The 21249-nt window shown below is 35.0% G+C and overlaps 1 protein-coding gene across 1 annotated transcript in view; it reads left to right on the top strand.

The window, feature by feature from the left end:
* Positions 1-21249, top strand: part of LOC115232608 (carbonic anhydrase-related protein 10-like) — an 865311-nt gene that overhangs the window by 399740 nt on the left and 444322 nt on the right. The gene's annotated exons all lie outside the window — the stretch shown is intronic.

Genomic DNA, 21249 nt, shown 5'->3' with positions numbered 1-21249 from the left:
GTTACTCATATATTAGAAATCAAAAGAATTATCAATAAACGTGGCACTGAGTGACTATTAGATATTCTGAATGAGTGTCAGAAATGTAAACAAACAACAGGGCAAATGAATATATATGATTGCTGTTAAAGCCCTATAATCGTTGCTGAATAAAGCCTCATCCGTGGAGGGTCACCTTTTCCCTTCCTATCAAGGAAGATAAGTGAATATCGATGTGTGAGTATAGAGAAATGAGTCAGTTCGATCATCCAGCCTACCGATAAAAAGTTGCTTGTCTATGGGACCTACTTTCATAGCGATGTTACAAACACGTGCAGATAAACACGGGTATACATACACACACGCACACACACACACACACATATATGTAAACATATATATATATATGTATATTCTTTCTTTCTTTTTTTTTCTTTTACTTGTTTCAGTCATTTAACTGCGGCCATGCTGGAGCACCGCCTTTAGTCGAGCAAATCGACCCTGAGACTTATTCTTTGTAAGCCCAGTACTTATGTTATCGGGTCTTTTTGCCGAACCGCTGGGTGACGCGGACGTAAACACACCAGCATCGGTGTCAAGCAATGCTAGGGGGACAAACACAGACACACAAACACACACATATATACGACAGGTTTCTTTCAGTTTCCGTCTGCCAAATCCACTCACAAGTCATTGGTCGGTCCGGGGCTATAGCAGAAATCACTTGCCCAAGAAGCCACGCAGTGGGACTGAACACGGAACCATGTGGTTGGTTAGCAAGCTACTTACCACACACACCACACACACAAACATATATATATTTATTTATATATATATATATATATATATATATATATATATATATATATATATATATATATATATGTACATTTATAGAAATAAGGATAAGATCAATATTTAAATATCGATCTTATCAAGGGTCCTGCATGGGAATAAAAAATATCTCACTGTAACATTTATTTAAATTTATAATTTACGATATCTGAGAGATATCAACACGCTGAAAATAGCAGTCAAAACCTGATATATATATGCATATATACATACATGTATGCACATACGTACACATATATGTATATATACATGCATATATGGGTGCAGGGCATAAAAAAATGTTGTACATAATGAGAAACGAAAAAATAAAAGCATAAACATATAAACGAGACATGCAACATAAAGAATCTTGCCCTTCTTCAGTTGTCCCTGTTTCATCTCCTCGCGTTTGGAAGTATATATATATATATATATATATTATATAATATAGAGAGAGAGAGAGAAAGAGAAAGGAGAGTGAGAGAAATAAATAGGCAGTTAGATAGATAGATAGATAGATAGATAGATATATAGATAGATAGATAGGTAGGTAGCTAGGTAGGTAGTTAGGTAGGTAAGTAGATAGATAGATAGATAGATAGATAGATAGATAGATAGATAGATAGATATTACACGGGCAGATGTATTCATTACTTCCAAGACAGTATTGCAGCATTACTATTTAATATAGAATAATGAAACAAGAGACCGTACAGATGGAAAAGGACAAATTCATTTGCACAATTCTAGAGAAATGTTGCTTGAAAATTAGAAAGATGATTACTGTTCATCGATCAGGACTGACCTCATACTAAAGAGGTCTATAGTAGCAAGAAAGACAGCGGGGTAGGTTTAGCTAAAGCAAAGGACATCAAGAGAAAAGAAATGGGGATGTAAGAAGGAATAAAATCCCTTCCTTCTTTCTTCCTTTCCTGCGCGTCCAATATCACTATACATGTTCCACGTCCTCGCGTTGTTGTGTTTGTCCCCATGTTTCATGTGCTCGGATTTTAACTCTACACACACACACACACACAAACACACACACATATATCATATATGTAATATATAGGTGTATATATATATCTATATATATATATGATATATATAATATATATATATAATATATATATATATATATAAGTTACTGTGAGAGCCTGGGCTTCAGAGGTCCCGAAGGACCTGAGAGACATGCATGGGGTGGATGCAGATGTCTTTAAAATAAAGCTGGACCTCTTCCTGTCAGGTGTCCCAGATGAACCAACTTCACGGCAGCAGGTGTTGATGAGGGCAGCTGCATCAAACTCTCTCATGCACCAAATGTCAATTTCTAAAAAGCATGAGTGAAGTAAAATCATGTAGCAACACCGAATGGCGGTGCCCCAGCAAGGCCACAGCTCGTGAGCTGAAACTTGATAAAATAAAATTTATAAATGTTGAAAATAAGAATAAAATATATATATATATATGCATATGTGGGCACAGGATGTCACGAAACGTGTACAACAAAAAATACGAAGCACGATTCATGGTACATGAAGTGTTCTGTCGAACAACAAAAGACTCGAATGAAAGACAAATCAAACAACATAAAGAACGACAATTAATCAGTTCTTAGGTGTTTCACTAGTCTCGTATTTCGAGCATTTAACAACAATAAACGCTTTCGATAAAACAGTTACTCCCACAAAGCAAATTTAATATACTTTGGGATTTTGCGGAGGGTCAGAGTAGATACAACAAACTGGACAGTGAAAACAAACAGGAAGGGCCGCTATATACATAAATACATACGATATATATATATACATACGACGGGGTTCTTTTAGAATCCGTCTACCAAATCTACTCACAAGGCTTTCGTCGGCCAGAGATTATAGTAGAAGACACTCACCCAATGTGCCGCATAATGGGACTGAACCCGGAACTATGTTTTAGGGAAGCAAGCTACTTTATTTCAAAAAGTTTGGCCATAAAAAAACATGATATAGAGTAGCTTGCGGGCTGCACAGAAATATTGATGAGATGAATGATGAAATAAAATGATATTAATGGGAGGAGACTTTTTTGCTTCTCTAAAACATTATTTTTCTACACAAAAAACAAACCGAAGTATTGAACCTCTTACTTCCGTTTTTACCATTATTGGACTTAATAGTCCATTTACAAATTGAGGCGCTGAGTCTCTTACACACTTAAACATTACAACACTGAGGCTTTTCAACCTCATGTCAATTTTCCTCGCCAACATCGCTTGTGCCCGTATACTCCACCATCACCTACGCCTTAATTAAAACAAAAGCGGGGTCCGAATCGGCGTCGCCCGGCTACAAGCGATATTCCTCATTGAGTCCCTCCAGCCTACGTATCACGGACAACGTTATGGCCTCCACAGCTATCTGCGGAGGCCGTTCGGTTTCCCGTGTGAAAGTTAAAGGTATTCCGTTATAGTGTTTTTCCACCACCTATTCTACCTCTCTACTTCTGTACAAGAAGATCAATAATCTGTCTTCCTCCACGATCGAGGTAGTCAATTCTACAGTTGGCGGCACAATTCCCGCCTACGTTGTCTCTTCCCCTGCCGGTGGCACAACCCCTACCTGCCTGCAATATTCCGTTTTTCTTCCTATTCCTCATATTTTTCTTCTCAACTGAGGGAGGGAGCGTCTCCTCCGTGACCGGGAGATTCACCTCCCCTCCCTCATCCGTAGGATCCTTCGGTGAGCACCCCTTATTGTTCACCTTCTTCCTCTTGCAGCCCTTCTTTAAGGAGTCCTCCACTTCTTCGGCTGCTTTCGCTCCTTCTTCTAAAGAAGTCTCTATCAACTGCTCCAGGACTTTGCTTTGTTCCTGAGGACAGTTTTTCCTTATATTGCCAGGCAGCAGGCTCAAGGCACCGATGACACCTAGGGAGGTAACCCTCAAGAATCACCGGATATCTGCACCCGGCCATCCTCAAAAAACCTGTAAAAATTAGATTATCTTGTCTTCAAACCCTCCACTTAGAAAGTGGTCGATCAAAATTAAAAGAAAAATCAAGACAGAGGTCATAGGCACACACACGTGCGTGCGCACGCACAACTGGCTAGATAGAGTGACTGAAAGACACAAAGATAGATAGATACACAGACAGATTGACACACAGATAAAAAGATAGACAGATAGATTGATATATGGGTTGTTAGATAGATAGGTTGATAGATAATGGGATATATGTATAGATACAGGTAAAGATGAAGTGTCGAAATTGTGATACATGTGGTCAAAAACTGTGATGGGTTGAGTATCAATACGTCCGATGTGTTTATTCCTGTTTTTCTGTCCCTTGCTTTGCCAACCATCCTGCGTTCCAAATTTTCAGTGTGTGCACGTGTGTTCCGTGTGTGCGTGTGTGTGCATGTGCGAATGGATAGATGTATAATCAGAGCCGGGTAGCACTCGAAGCCTAATTTTCAAATACTTCTGTTTCTTAACAATGTAAAACTGCATTTAACATGTTAATACCTATTTCTTTTTTTTTTTTTTAATCTAAAAGAAGATAACGATCAATAACTTTTTTTTTATGATTGAATCAGTTTGAACCTTAGTGAGCAAGTAGATTGAACCTTTTAGAATATATAAATCGAAGTAACTAACATTTGTCAATATGAAGGTGATACGAGAAACCGCGACTTCTGTGCATAGATCAACGTGCTTATAAGTAAGTTTTCTTTAAATGTTGATCTCTAAAGTTAAATCTCATTCGTCAAACTCAAAACTTCTTACGTAAAACTTTAATGACAATCCGACTGAAATGAAAAATTACTTTAGTACTCAGCGAAAGAATTTAATTAAAACCGAAATAAGTCTGCTTAATTCCAAAAGATAGAAGTTAGAAGAGAAGAAAACTAATAGAAAAGCAGAAAATATCTGGAGAATTTTCAATGAAATTTTAGAAATAATAAAAAAGAAAATTAGTCCATTTCGATAATACCAAAAATAAAAACAGAAAATGAAACAGAAAATAATATTTTTATTATTTAGGAGAGTTTATTCGGGATTTTGTATTTGCTTTAAATATTTTCTCTTCTAATTTCTTTCGATTTAGTGACGAATAAGTTTTGAAATATGTTATCCACACACTATCTTAACATCTTTGTCTCTATCTCGTCTACACAAGCAGAGGTCTGAACAAACTCGCCTACATAGATACATACATACATACATACATACATACATGCATAGTTATACATGTGTGTATGTGTGTGTGTGTATGTATATGAGTGAATGCGCATGTGTGACCGTGTATGTCGGTTGTTACACAGAAGCACATATGGAAGCACCGATAAACACACGCACTCATATATATGCATAATATATATATATATATAATATATATATATATATACACATATATATATACAATATATGTAAATATATGGATGTATATATGTGTGTGTGTGCGTATGTCTGTCTATATGTATATATATATATGTATATATATATATATACATATATATATATATATATATATATGTATATATATATATATATATATATACATATATATATATATATATATAATATATATATGTATATATATATATATAGTGTGTGTGTGTATATATATATGTATATATATATATATATATTGCATACACATACGTATATATACATATTTTTATAAGTATGTATATATCTAAAGAGTGAGAAAGGGGGAGAGAAAGAGAGTAAGTGGGAAAGGGAGTGATATTTGTGCTTGCATATATATGTGATATCTGAATTGTCTGTAAATGCGTGAGTATGGTTTACTCTATATCTATGGGAGTGTCTGTATAAGCGTGTGGAAGCTTGCATCCGTGTGTGAATATATAAATTGTATATAAATCCTCGAAATCTCATTGAGTTGACATGAAGATTTTTTTTTTTTTAATTCTTTCATAAATTTTTCTCTGCGATATTTCTTTGGAATCTCTGGATATTTTCTTCAATTTTCATTACTTTTTAATTATATCCATGACTTAATGTTTACCATTTATTTATCACTACATTGATATTGTTTTTGCCTCCATTCTTCTTGTCACCAGACTCGTGACTTTAACGAATAGGTGCTTATATACCTATATCCCTATCTATCTATTTCTCTCTATCTCTCTCTCTCTCTCTCTCTCTCTATATATATATATATATATATATATATATATATATATATATATATATCTGTGAGAGTGTCTGTATGAGACACGCTCATACAGTCGCCATCATAGATCGTTAGCCACTACACACAATTTTTTCTCTCCCTCTTTCTATCCTTGTTTTCTTTTCTGTGTCCCTTTCTGTAGAAGAGCGTAGGCTCGAAACATAAAGACTTTTTTCTATTCTTGCGCGTCATACTAATACATCTGTTTGTTTTGTACACAACATGTCTTTGTCTTTTGTTTTTTCGTAAACGCTCCCTATATACATATATATATATATATATATATTATATATATATATATATTATATATATATATATATAATATATATACATATATATATATAAAGTTAATCCAAACAAGAAAACACAAAAAAACACAACAACGCGAGGACGTGGAACAAATATAGTATTATTGGACGCTCAGGAAAGAAGGAGGGTTTAACGTTTCGAGCGGAGCTCTTCGTCGGAAACATAGGAGAAGGAAAGATCCAGAGAAGTATATACACACACACACATTCGTGGGAATAATTCAGACACATGAAGAAGTATATAATGTGTGTGCGTGTCTGTGGATTTTTGCGTGTGTCTGTGTGTATACAAATTGCGCTGAGTACGCCATGTAGATAAATATTTCTAGCTCACAATGGGATGACCCTTGGAGTCGTTACTCCCAGTTCCATTACCCGATAGAGAGGTACCGAATCCTTCAGATTCTAGCTGTTTTTGAAGATTTGAACTCCTTCTGTTTGAAACATGGTTTCTTATCGTTCGATCATATGCTGGACGTCTACTACATACGACAGATCATAAACGACAAAATGGTACACAGCTACCAAAATTACTGGATGATGTTGATCGACTTATGATCATGGTGTGAGTTAAGAAAACCTTGATACACCTGAAAGTAATTTTCTGATTCCGTTGTTGGAAGTTAGCTTGGAAAATATTTCATTACGAGAGCAGAAAGGAATCCTTTTCTGATTTCTTATTAAGGGATATTTTGCAGGTCTCCAGGTAATCAAATTATTTAATCAAGAATAAACGGTAATTAAATTTTCCACTCTTTTATGGAAGCCTGTCAACGGTTATTCCTGTTTATTTTAGAATTTTCATGTTTCCTGTCACTAATCTTCCATGTGAAACAGAAAATGAAGAGACGTCCTCGTATTCTCTAGTCATAAGGTTTTAGCTAACGCTCTTCTCAAGTCTTTTACAGAGGCTTCATATATTTCTTCTGCATTTTCTTGCTCAAAGTGAAGTAAGTTTGTATTTATGAAGTTAGAGAAGCAAGTAGCTAAGTTGTTCAGCATCGGTGATTTTTGTTGGTTGTACGCTGTAGGTAATACTTTACTGTATTTCCGGCTATGGTACAAAATGTGAGAGATATTGTTTAAGAAAACATTGTGTGAATTGAAAAGCGTAGATAGGAAAATGTGCCTTGAGAGTGGCAAAAATATCTTAGAAATACTGTTATTTGGTGGAACAAAACAAAATGTCCTCTTCGGATGCGGAGTAAATATGGGTCCTGCTTACTAATTCTTCATAAAGGTGAACTTTGTTACAACAACATTATAGTGGAATACGATATTTTCAGATTTTCGTTGTTGAGGTTAAATTTAAAGTTGTTCTCATTAAGTATTCTTCGAGGTTTTTGATTATAGATGATACTTAACTGCATTCGCAGAGAAATTAAATCACATGAATATTACAAACTGACAATTTTCTCAAAGCGCTAAAAAATTATATAGTGGCGTGTCTGTATGGGCTAATTAGTCTGTCCGTTATTCCATTCATTAGCTTTCATCTTTATTTTTACTGGCTGTAAAACTATCACCAGTAGCCAGAAAGCGAAGTGTATAACCGCTAAAGTTGCTCGTTCTGTCTCTGATTTGGATAACATTTGAATGTATCTCATTCACATTTTATATTTGCTTCATTATAACTCGACATACTGAAAGGTACTTTTGAATCTGCTTCATCATCCAATATAGGTCAGTGTTGACTATGTGTGTGGCAATGTATGTTTGTTAGTGTGTACGTAGATGTATTATTTGTACATTTAATAGGTTTTCTACCTATAAAACACTTGTGTTGGTTGTATTTTATGTCCATTTTATTATCATATATCTGATGAGTTGAATAATCAATCAATCGTTTAATTAATTAGTTAACTGAAGTCTTCATGAAATTCCTTTTCTCACACCCTGCAACACTATCCATGGCTGTCGATGAACGTAGTTTTGTTGGATCAAGAAACTTCTCAAATAATTAATTCATAAAACAGTAAGACGATAGCAATGAAATTAATCTTCATCATGCCCTTGTGATTTTTGCTCTCAGGATAAACTTTTCAGCTGGTAAAATTTGTGATTCAGCATTCTAAACACTACCTTTCACTTCCATAATATTAACAAACACTTACAGCTGCATATATACATGGAAGAGTTTATCGGTGTGTGTATGTGTGTATTCGTGTGTCTATGTGTGTATTTATATGGATGTTTTATGGTGTTATGTATAATGACAGCTGAACCGATGCTGTCGTACGCATCTATGAAAGAAGGTTAAAAATCCTCTATTTTCTTTAAGAAGTTTCGCATTCCTTTTAATGAATGTACCGAGTTGTTTTGAATAAATAAAAATATGCAATCAAATTTAATGTTTCGTTAATGATATCATATATATAAGCTCGTATATGAATTTTATTCTACGTCATTCCATAGACATAGAAGTATATATTTTAAAGTACAGTACCTTACCAGTTACTTTATTCATGGTGTATTTGTAATGCGAGTTCCAGTATTGAGTTACACAAAGTAGCTACCAGAAATGCATGTAAAAGGACACAAATGGAGCTGGAAACTACAGATTTGACTCGTTTCTTCTATGTATCTACTTAAATGTTTCACAAATTATGCATCTGTATCCAACCATAAATGTTTTCAGCATTCGCGTTTCTTGTTATTTACCGGGAGACCTGCCCTGGTCTAGTAGAACTCTTATCTAGCACTGCACTATCGCTTGCTCTGAAGTTGTAGTTTCATGAAGGAATGTGCACGCACGCATCTATGCGTGTGTGTGTATGTGTTTGTATGTGTGTGTGTTTGTGTGTGTGTATGTGTGCGTGTGTGTTTGTGTGTGTTTGTGTGTGTGCGTTTGTGTGTGTGTGTCTGTGTGTGTGTGTTTGTTTGTGTGTGTGGGTGTGTGTGGGTGTTTGTGTGCGTGTGTTTGTGTGTGTGTTTGTGTGTGTGTGTTCGTGTGTGTGTGTGTTTGTGTGTGTGTTTGTGTGTGTGTGTTTGTGTCTGTGTGTGTGTGTCTGTGTGTGTGTGTGTGTGTGTGTGTGTGTGTTTGTGTCTACCTTAGGTTTTGTCTTTCGAAAGGGGCAAACGTCACTCTTCAAGAAATGCAGGTGATCATGAATATCGGATTTCCTTAGGGATATTCTTCTCCTTCTTAGCTTCTAAGAGCTAACATATATGATACTTCATGCTTTGATTACTAAGGTGTTGATTTAATTTAGTTTAGATTGCAAGATAATGCCTTCGGATTTATATCGATTAACCACTATGTTAAAACTGTACAATCCTTTACCATAGATTTCAGAAAAAGTCTTTCACAATTTCAGAGTTTAATTCACCGATTGAATTCGCTTTATGAAAGATGCGAGATAGTATTTATGTTTGACCGAAAACCTCAGCTATTCTGTAATATAACTTGAACATTTATAGCGTTAGATGTGTCAAGGAATATAGGCATTCACGAATCAAGACGTATAAAAAATGTAAACGCACAAATATTTGAAAATCTTAATTTCACTGTTTACATTTCTGTATATACCTATATGTGTATATTTCTCTGTATCCATTTTTTAAATCTCTATTTTCTGTCTTTCTTTAACGTTCCTTTCCTTTCAATTTATAATTCTCGTTTACCACGTATACATTAACTTAATTTTTTTTCTTATTCCTTATTGTTTTAGATTTGATTCTTACAATAACAGTTGAAATCCCCCACCTATTCCTTTCTCCTTTCGTCCTTGCATTGATTATTTGTCTCTCATTGTCTTACATTATCATCAACGTTTCTCTGTTATTTACACAAATTTTTCCTTGATATTTTTAACATTATACGCTGAGTTTTCCGCGGTAGGAATTCAATGCATAATTATCTTATAACAATAGTTTTGATACATATCATTTTCTCTAAATCTATCTTCCTTTACTTGAACCAGAATCAACAAAGGAATTACACTGCAATTGCCATACACTTCTAGCAAGGGTAAGGAAAACATCTTCAAATAACATTCTCCAACCTTACAAAACGCACTATAGGTAATGTGATCCTGTATATGTTATCACGAAAATACAAGATCGTCATAGCTGAAACGCCTTTGATATAAACTCTCCCTAATTAGAGCCTAAATCGAAATACATACTCTCACTGATATTAATGAGCTAAAGAGGCCATTTTTAAGTGGTCTTTGCATCGTAGATTATCACTTTTAAAAAACACGCATTGATCCAGTATAATCCAGAATCTGTAAAAATGTGGTGGTAATATTAATGCTACAATGTGAAGTTAGCAACAAGTTCACTTTGAACTGAAATACGACTTGCTTTAATGTAGTGGCACATATTCTACTGTGGGGGACATAATACTAATTTGTTCTTTCACATAAGAAATTCTTCTTTAGAACAATCCAATTTATGCATGATTTATGATCCAGTATGGTTAATTAATTATTGTAATCAATGAAACAATAAACTAGTAACATGCCGTTTCTATTTGATGTATCATTACACCTTAAAAGTCATATAATTCATATCTCTAACACCAGATATTACTTAGCTCTATATCAGAACACCTAAATATGGATTTGAAATTCTGGCACAATGCTAGCAATTTTGAGGCATCGTGACCGTCGATTACATCGACCTCAGTACACAAATGATACTTATTTCATAGACTCCGAAAGGATGAAATGCAAAGTCGACCTCGTCGGAGCATGAACTCAGAACATGAAGACGGACAAAATGCCTATGTCTTTACTACCCACAAGGGGCTAAACAGAGAGAAGACGAACAAGGGCAGACAAACGGATTAAGTCGATTACATCGACCCCAGTGCATAACTGGTACTTTATTTATCGACACCGAAAGTATGAACGGCAAAGTCGATCTTGGTGGAATTTGAACTCAGAACGTAGCGGCAGACGAAATACGGCTACGCATTTCACTCGGCGTGCTAACGATTCTGCCAGCTCGCCGCCTGAGAACACCTAAATACTCATTTCTACTCGAAATTTTGCGGGAGGGGACCAGTTGATTATATCGACCCCAGTAAGCAGCTGTTACTTAATTTATCGACCCCGAAAGGATGAAAGGCAAAGTGGACCTCGGTGGAATTTGAACTCAGAACGTAAAGACAGGTGAAGTAGCGCTAAGCATTTCACCAGGCGTGCTAACGCTTCTGCCAACTCGCCACCTTTAAAACACCTAAATATTGAAATGTGTTTTTCTATGTTCTAAGAAAATATATAGAAATAACTATTGAAATTACTTTACTGTTCTTGTAATTATTGATGTATAGCTGCCGTCAACATTAATTGAGCCGAACTATCTCATATAATTAGACTAATAAATGCGTTAATTTCCATTGTTTAACTGGTGTTCCAGACGCAACAATGCAGTCTTATTTTCTTTTCACTTACGTTGATTTATATTACGTCAAACTTATCAAATACGTCATCTTATTTTGAATTCACGTGAGTAGGATTTCAGAAAAGGTTATGCTGTTACGTCTAGGAGGTTAATGTATCATATAGTGATGCCAACGGTTGCTAGTCGTACAAACGATTTAGAATGAAGACATCGACTTAATGTAGAAAAAGAGGTTGTTGTCATGACGTTTGCAGGTACTCTAAGACCTGTGAAATTGATACGCATAACAATCTTAAATTCCCTTCCCAGGGAGGGAATTTTAGAGAGTTGATGTTCCAGAGAAGAAAAGGAATCGGTGAACAAATGTATTATTTGTATCTATCTTCTCTTGATATATGATTAGTGTAGGTGGCCAGCTGGTAAAATCGTGAGCACGCTAACAAAAATTCTTTCGTGTGTCGCTACGTTCTGAGTTCATATTCTGCCGAGGTTAACTTTGCCTTTCATCATTTCGGGGTCGATAAAATAAGTACCAGTTCATCACTGAAGTAGATCTAACCGGCTTACCCATCTCTCAAAATTTCGGGGCTTGTGCCATCATATGAAACCAATATATTATTAATATTTATCAAGAAGATATATCATAAAACTTAAAGATATATTGCAAAGTTTTCATTCATTTCTGAATTTTTTTTGCTATCTTTATTAAATTTCGTCCTATTAACAGAAACACGCATCTAAACATTGAACAATTTTGATAAGAATGAAGCATATGTATCGGAAAGAATTTTTTTTTTATATGAGAATTAACACAAAAGAAACGAAGAACAAAGAAGAGAAAAATAAATAATGACAGTTGGGAATTGAACCAAGAAATGACGGTTGGCATTTGAACCGAGAAACCTGTCTTGCTACTAGCGCTGTTCCATATGCTTAGCTAATTTACGATGCCATAAATTTGTTGATTAACTGTTATGAGGTTTCGTTTTCTTGACATAGATTGCTACTAATTTAAAACATTGCACTAACAATTTGCTTTTAGTATTTCACACTCTTTCTACTATTATTTATCAATATTCTTGCAACAAAATATCGATGAGAGTAGTTTCAGATTTCCACACTAGATTAATAATTCTGATATCACAAGCTATTTTACGATTAAGTTACATATTCCCAGATTGAATATATTTAATATTATTCAACGAAATGATGCCATGGACTAAAAATATCAAACACACACACACAGAAATGTATGTATGTAGTACACACACACACACACATACACACACATACACACACATGCACACACATATACACACACACATATTATACACTGATAGATATAAACTATAGAAATATGGATAAGTATCTAATAAATTCAAAGGAAACTATTAAATTTTGCTCGGAATATATAACTACTCAAATCAATTATTCATAAACTTATTAAGTTAGAAATTCTATTAAAACTAGCTGTTAGCATATTGGCAATTCACATGCAGATGAATTAGTATATATACTGATTCGACTTCCCTTGACAGTATTCATTCGTTCTCTATACCATTCAATGCCCCGCACACACACACATGTATGTTTGTGTGTGTGAGAAAGAGAGAGAGAGAGAGAGAGAGAGAAAGAGAGAGGGGGAGAGTAGTCATTATCAAAATAACAACGTTAGGGTTTCGGAGAATAAAAATAAAAAATGAGAGTAAAATAATGAGAATATAAATTTGTTTATAATGTATATTCCAAAATTGCTTTAGCTTGACAGATTTATCGAACAGACTGAGAAATTTAAGTGAAAAACAATTGTTTTAATAAAAGAATAAACCATGCTGAAATAAAGCAAAGTGGTAAATATGAAAGAAAGTAGGTGTGGGTTTAAGAAAATCGATGTTCGTCGGTAAAAAGAACATCTTTGTGTAATGAGAATCTGCTAACATTATGTAGGTAAAGTTTTGAAATCGAGATATAAGATACGGAAATGTAGATGAGCCATTGCAACAAAGCCATATGGCTACAGGATGACCCGAAATTAGAGCAAATGGGTTGGAAATTTTCTAGATATCTATAGTAGATCATAATTGATATACGGGGATTGAAGTTGAACAATAATAATTATTCCAATTACGAAATACACAATGTTATTCTATTTATAAAATGTTAAATCTCTTTAGTCATATTTAGTTTATGATAATTTAATTGTTTCGAACTTTCGCACAAGGCCAGCAATTTTAAGAGGAGAGGGTCTAGTCGATTTCATTGAATTCATTACTTGTGTTTTACTTCTTTTCGTCGCAACAAGAAGAAAGGTAAATTCGAACTCAGCAGGATTCGAACTCGTAACGTAAAAAGTTGAAAGAAACGCTCTTAAGCACTTTTTTTTATGGACTGGCTAAACACTGAGACCGCTCGCAACCACAACTCTAATAAAAAATATTTCTAGTTTAGACACAAAGTCTAAAATCTTCCTATGTCTTGCGGGAAGCTCTCCCTAGTGAGTTTATATAACTCTTTAGGCATTCACACCAACACCAATGTTTCTCGCGCTTGAAAGGTGTCTGGTGCCAAAGCTCACACTCTCACACTCTCTAAGTCCTTCTTTCGTGATAGGCGGTACATCAGGTTTGGTGTCTCTATGGTTGCTTCTTGCTATTTAGAGAGTTTTCTTTTGGTATGTTATTGCAGTTGAGGTAGTGTTGGTGGTGCAGTGTGTGACTGCGGTGCTAGAGAGGTTGGTGATGCTGTAGGTGTCTCTGTGGAAGTCATCGATGTATTTTCTATGCTTTTTTTTTATTTGTGTGTTGATGTGAGACTTGATGTAATTATTTTTATTCTTTTACAGTATTTTTGGTCTTTTGGCGTTTTCCCCTTCATTTTCGCTGTGTGTTGCCAATGAATCTGAGTCTGTGGAATCACTGTGTGGACCGATTGGGTTTGAGGTAGACGGAGAGAGGGCGGGACTGGGAGAAATTTGTTGAGGGAACCCCTGGGTGCTATGTGTGTTCTTTTACGTATTGCCTCTTCTGTTGTTAAAGGGAATGAAGCTGGTGCATCTGTTGCTGGTGTTGCTTGGGTTGTAGGTGGTGTTGGTAATTGTCCTCTGTTTACATATATATATATATATATATATATATATATATATGTTTGTGTGTGTGTGTATATATATGATGCTCCAGATTTGTTCCCGTTAGTTTACACTAACAAGGAGTTTGTTAGCGATAAGTTACTAGAAAAAAAAAAACACGCAGTAAATTTGACGCTAGAGCTAAATGGGCTTGGAGCGAATGTCTTAAAACCGCATTGCCATATCTCGTTATGTTCTCATTAGAAGAATGGTTAATCATATTGATTCTATATGACTGAAACACTGTCATGTGATAAAGAATAAATTGAATTGAAGCTACGTAACGCATAACAATGAAATGGAAGGTCAAGCGTTGCTTACTTTCCTACATCATCTTTATATATAAAAGAGAAGTTGTGTGCTGTCTGTCTCCTACGATTTAGATTACTAACTACTCCCACATTTTGCGGTGCAGTTTAACCAAAACCGGGTATCTTATAGTCGTGATTCATATCGAGCCCTCCTGGGTATTAGCGCGCGTCTACGATGAGTCTACGATTTAAAAAAACATTACCATCAATTTTTCCCATTTTTAATGCATTTTTGGCATATATAAGGGAAGTAACTCTCTAAAAATTTATTATTAAATCTCAGAACGTAAAAAGCTACAGTAACACCACCCCTCTTTGTGGTTAGCCATATTGAGATGGCTATTATACTTTACATCTCTAAAAATGCTTATATAGTTATTTCCCTTACAAACCCGAGCAACGCCGGGCGATACTGCTAGTAGTTCATATAACAACAATCAGCTTCTCATTTTACCTATCACGAGTATCCTGTCTACTATTTTAGTCATTACACTTTTTACAATATATTCTTATTTTAAGTAGCAATAGTTTTTTTTTCTTTTACAGCATAACTTTCAAATAATTGATGTTATTAAGTATGAGTATAAGAATATCTCAGTTCTAAACTTTTAGCCATACACAGTCTTCCAAGTCTGTTTATTACATATGTGATACCCTAAAGTATGCACATTTAGCAAGCAGAAAAAGTCCACCAAGATATTTTCCATCAGCCATTTCGTTGATAAATGTAATCACTGTCACTACATTCCTTCTATTTCTATATATGTACTGTTTTAAAATCTTATCACTGATTAGAGACAAGGTTATTAATACGGTAAAATGCCTGTCACTTTACAGATATCTATTCTCAGTCGTCGTCTACATTATGTTGCCGAAACTTCAATTAATTGATTTTATTGGATTCGTCTCCTTTCTTTGTGCGCCGATATTTAGAGATGTCTGGAGAGTTTTGTCTACTGACAGCTTGAACAATATCAGTTATTCGATGTTTTTAATTTCAATATGTTATATATGTCAAACCCCAACCAAAACGAATATTTTTTTTGTTTTTTTTTTGTGAAAATGAATAAAGACAGTACGATCTTAGTCAAAAATATAGTTATAAAAGTTAAAAAAATACACTAATTCTAATACTATAAGTCAAGTAAAATTTGGTGGGATACTAATTACAAAGAGGCAATTTTTGTGTTTTTTTCTTAGATCCCTCATGCAGTTAGCGCCAATAGAGAAGTTGTTTTCTCTCGTTATCACAATGGCGGAGAGTTGGCTAGGAAACAGAAAACAAAAAAGAAAATAAATCTAATAAACATGCCACAATATTATGCCTTAAGGGAAAGACTGTTAATGCTGGCATCGACTTCTCTTCCTGCACCAGAGTGATTGTTGGAAAGCTGTTCTGAGTTCAAGCCAAATAGGTTTTAAAACGTAACTCACGCTCCAATAGACGCTGGAGCGTCAGCACCTCCATTCGACCATTTATTTTTAAAGAAGCCAGGTTCTATCGACAAAAATATTTCCCAAAAATAAGTTAAGTATAAATATAAAATGAGACGAATACATTTTGGTATATATGAGCATATATTTTCTATATGTCTACATACATTCGAATTTAAATAAAGATATCTGTGTGAGCGCACACACACATACACACATACACACACTCACACTCACATATATATATAGAACAAGTTTATAGGAAAACAAAGACGAAGACAGGTGTAGGAACAACAAGTAAGTGCATTAGTTTGACACTCGGGAGAAATGGAAAAGTATTTTACGTTTCGAGCCTATGCTCTTAGACAGAAAATAATAAAAGGAAATAAATAGAGAGAGAATGAAAAAGAGACGTGTTGAGTTCAGTGGTCCAGCGTAGCGATAATTGGAGGGAAAGTGGTTGAATGAAAGGGGGATAATAATAAAGAGAAGTTGATAATAATAAAGACATAATAATAAAGAGAAGGGGAGAAATTCATGGTGATCCCAACAAGAAGAGGTGCGCTTACGTGTATGTGTATGTGAGAATGGTATGTGTGAAAGTATAAGTGTATATGTGTGAATGGGGGCGAGTGAGTTTGACATGTGTGCGTGAGTAAAGTGTAAAGTGTGTGAGTTACTAACCTAGTTAGTAACGTAGGAAGGCGAATATCACCAATTTCTTCGGATGATACAGCATTTCAAAATGCTGCGCCATATTACAATAATGCTTTAAGGAAAAGTGGATTCTGGGAGAAGAATTAGTGTAGTCGAATTAATTCTAGCAATAATTGGCTACGTAGATCTAGAACTAGGAAATTTTTGTGGTTTAACCCCGCATTTAATATAGCCTTCTTTCATTTGTCCACTCGCACGCACTTATATATATATCGTTTTTACGTCCTGTCTGTGTTACATTTTTTTTATCTTTCTGTGTTTTTACCCCTCTGCGAAGTAATTTTATTTAATTATCTCGCAGGAAGGGCTAGTTTGACGAGTCGTGTTCTGTCCTACCTTCGAAACACGCTGGAGTTGAACTATGGACAGCTGATGAAGGGGATTTTTCCTTGTGTAGTTTGTCTTGTACTCTGTTTTTCGTTGTAAAAAAATGGTCTGTTCCATGCTTGTTTTCCGTTTTCGTTTCTCGTTGAGTTCTGCGTCTATTTGTGGTGTCCTGTACTCACGTATATATATTTATATATGCATGTATATATACATGTAGATGTAGGTACGTACATATATGTATGTATGTATGCATATATTTTATTTACTACACTTTTATATTTATATATATATATGTGTGTGTGTGTGTGTGTGTGTGTTTGTGTATGTATATTACGGAGATGTACTTGCAAATCAAGTGACGTGATCTGAGATCCTGTGCTGGAACGAAAGCAATTGCAGCGTGGAGGGTGTCTATAAGCTATTTCAGAAACACACAAAATCCGTTAGATTCCCTTCAACATTTAAATTTAATTTGTCAAAATATTTTCGTCGCTTTGAGACCGCGACCTGTTCACTGACAAAATTACGTGCTGCATCTGTGTTACATATATATATATATATATATGTGTGTGTGTGTGTGTGTATACAATATACAAACACACATGTATGCATCTGTGCATGTATGCATACGAAGGTAGGTACGTAAGTAGGTAGTGAGGGAGGTAGGTAGTGTGGAGATTGGCAGATAGATGAAAGACAATCATGTACGCATGTCTATATGCATTCTATGCAGTTGACAAAAAATTCGTGAAAGAGACCTACTGTTTTCTCCATTTTTGTCCTTTAGCTCTGTATTCGATCGCACATAATCATTTACCCATTGTTGTCATCTTAATAGTATGTGTATTAAGCGACAAATCACCACGAATTCTGTTCCCAACTAAAGTACTCATTAGAACAGCGATCTCACCTGGACCTCTTATCTTGGTTGCTATACTTTATGAAAATTTTCCACTGTAACTTAGGTATTTCTTTTTCCATCATCGTTGTCACTTCCACTTAAGATGTATCTTGCCTAAGAATATTATAGTAAAGACAGATTCAATTCAGGATTAATATTTCCTTTGCAAATGCGCAATTGGTTACATAATCCGGCTTCCTTTCTTTGGAGAAATTCATATCGCCTCTCCTCTACGATGTCAAATATTCCGAAATCACGTAGAATTTCATTTAAAATTCCATCATCAAGAGTTCTTGAAAGTTTTTGCTAATTGGAGATATACGAAATTCATCTTTGAATAATTGAACAGCTCTTTCACTGCCGAATTTTATTTCTTTTGTAACGATTCTCTGTAAACTGAAAACTTGAGAGTCAGCACATAAGTTTACAATTAGAACGGGATCAGTTTCTGTCAGGTGTGTTACGTCACACTCACAGTCCTTGTAATGACATCCATCTACTTTACATCTGTTCCTGTGTATAGAACATAAAATGCTTTCTTTCAACACTGTCCGCAACCTTCCATAGGAAAGGAAATGGTTGATGTCATTTTACTAGATTTGGGGGAATATTTAATATAGCATTCGGGTTCCATATTGACTATCAGTGCGTTTAGACTCATTTAATCCTTCCTTCTGGCATATGGTAGTTATTGTATTGGGTGTGCTACCACACCTAATGCCACCGAATTTCAAACAGGGGTATAACAAATGTTTTCGTAGCACACCTGGAATATACGCCACTGCTTCTGTATATTCATCGAATCTTTTCTTTCTCCTTTTGGAAATCTATAGCATTCACATATTTCAGTGTTTTGGGACTTCGTCACCTCACATTCTCATCCTCTAGGTGCCCTACTTATACCCAGACAATGCAGATGAATCGTTTATAAGTATGAAGTGTATTTCTACAAATACATTTTGAAATTTATATCGGCATAGTTTCACTTTACGAACCCCTTCCACAGAGTGTTTTATTTCTATTGAACTTCAACAACGTATATCATGTTTCAAGTTTAATTTTGATCATAAAGACAAATGTAAAGTTGAAAAAGATGTTGAAAACTAGCGTCGAACAACACTTTATCTTACATGCTATGTACAAACCACAGCATATGTTTCCTTTTAGAATGTGATATAATAGTTTTAAAGGTTACGTATCTCTTTTGAAATGTTCAACAAATTAGGATTTATTTTCAGTTTACATTTGTCTCATGAGTGAAAAAGCACTGCTTTTACCCAAACCTTCCACAAAAGTTATATAACACTTGAAATATATTCGTGCTTTCTCTAGCAGTGAGTATATTGTGACTACAGTTCTTTCATCATGCTCTATCTATATCTAATATCCCGTAAATGCGTTTATTCGGTTCATATCACTTAACAGTATATTTATGTATATTCACACGTCCTTCAGGAAATGAGATATGATGCAAGTAAATGTTCAATGGTCACAGTATATTTCGATTTTAGTGTTTCGTTAGAATCTTCATTATAGTAGCAAATAACACACGACGCATAACTTTTTTTTTTTTTACAATATTACGGTATTCTTAGAGGCCTTATTTAATACGCATGTCATATAGACAGAATTTGTGAATTGTTTTTCAAACTGTGGATGTGAAATTTTTCTTCAAGCTACATTAAATACTATTTTGCCTTTAATATTTATCGTCGGGAGTTAAGAGATAAATACGTTTTAGTAATACAGTGCAAATGAATTTCATATACTGCACCACATCATTTACTTAAGCTAACAGAGTGACTGCATTTAATTCTGAATCTGAATCCATTCGGTGCATTTTGAATGTTTATGTCTAAATATTAAACTCATAAGAAATATACGCTCTAATAGCTTTTCTAAATATTGTTCCTGTTTCAAATTATGGTGCTTTTAATATATCGTCGTAAGTTTCTTCAGTGATACATATTTTCTCATATTGTCGACAGAAAATCATCAATGGGCGCAGGAGTGGCTGTGTGGTAAGTAGCTTGCTAACCAACCACATGGTTCCGGGTTCGGTCCCACTGCGTGGCATCTTGGGCAAGTGTGTCTTCTGCTATAGCCCCGGGGCTGACCAATGCCTTGTGAGTGGATTTGGTAGACGGAAACTGAAAGAAGCCTGTCGTATATATATATATATATATATATATGTGTTTGTGTGTCTGTGTTTGTCTCCCTAGTATTGCTTGACAACCGATGCTGGTGTGTTTACGTCCCCGTCACTTAGCGGATCGGCAAAAGAGACCGATAGAATAAGTACTGGGCTTACAAATAATAAGTCCCGAGGTCGATTTGCTCGACTAAAGGCGGTGCTCCAGCATGGCCGCAGTCAAATGACTGAAACAAGTAAAAGAGTAAAGAGTAATGGATTCACTTTTGTTTAGTTTTGTGAATATTTATCTTCAGTCGTATAAACACCGTCAGTTAGAGCACGACCATCATCGTCAACAACAGCAACATTAATATCAGTACATTGAGTAAAAAGGATCACAATGTACATTAAGCTTACATAAAACACACATTGCTTGTTTCATTTTAAGTAATATATTCTGATATTAAACAAATACAAACGTAAAAAAGAGGGGAGAGATCACAAATAGTAATATTCCTTTCTACTACAGGCACAAGGTCTGAAATTTTGGGTGCTTAATCGATTACATCGACCCCAGTGCGCAACTAGTCGACCTCGGCAGACGAAATTCCGCTAAGCATTTTACCTGAGGTACTAATGTTCATTTTCG

This window comes from Octopus sinensis, linkage group LG2 (genome assembly GCF_006345805.1).
Source record: "Octopus sinensis linkage group LG2, ASM634580v1, whole genome shotgun sequence".
NCBI classification, from domain to species: domain Eukaryota; kingdom Metazoa; phylum Mollusca; class Cephalopoda; order Octopoda; family Octopodidae; genus Octopus; species Octopus sinensis.
Note: the sequence above shows the minus strand (reverse complement) of the source record. Positions and strands in the feature narration are given on the sequence as shown.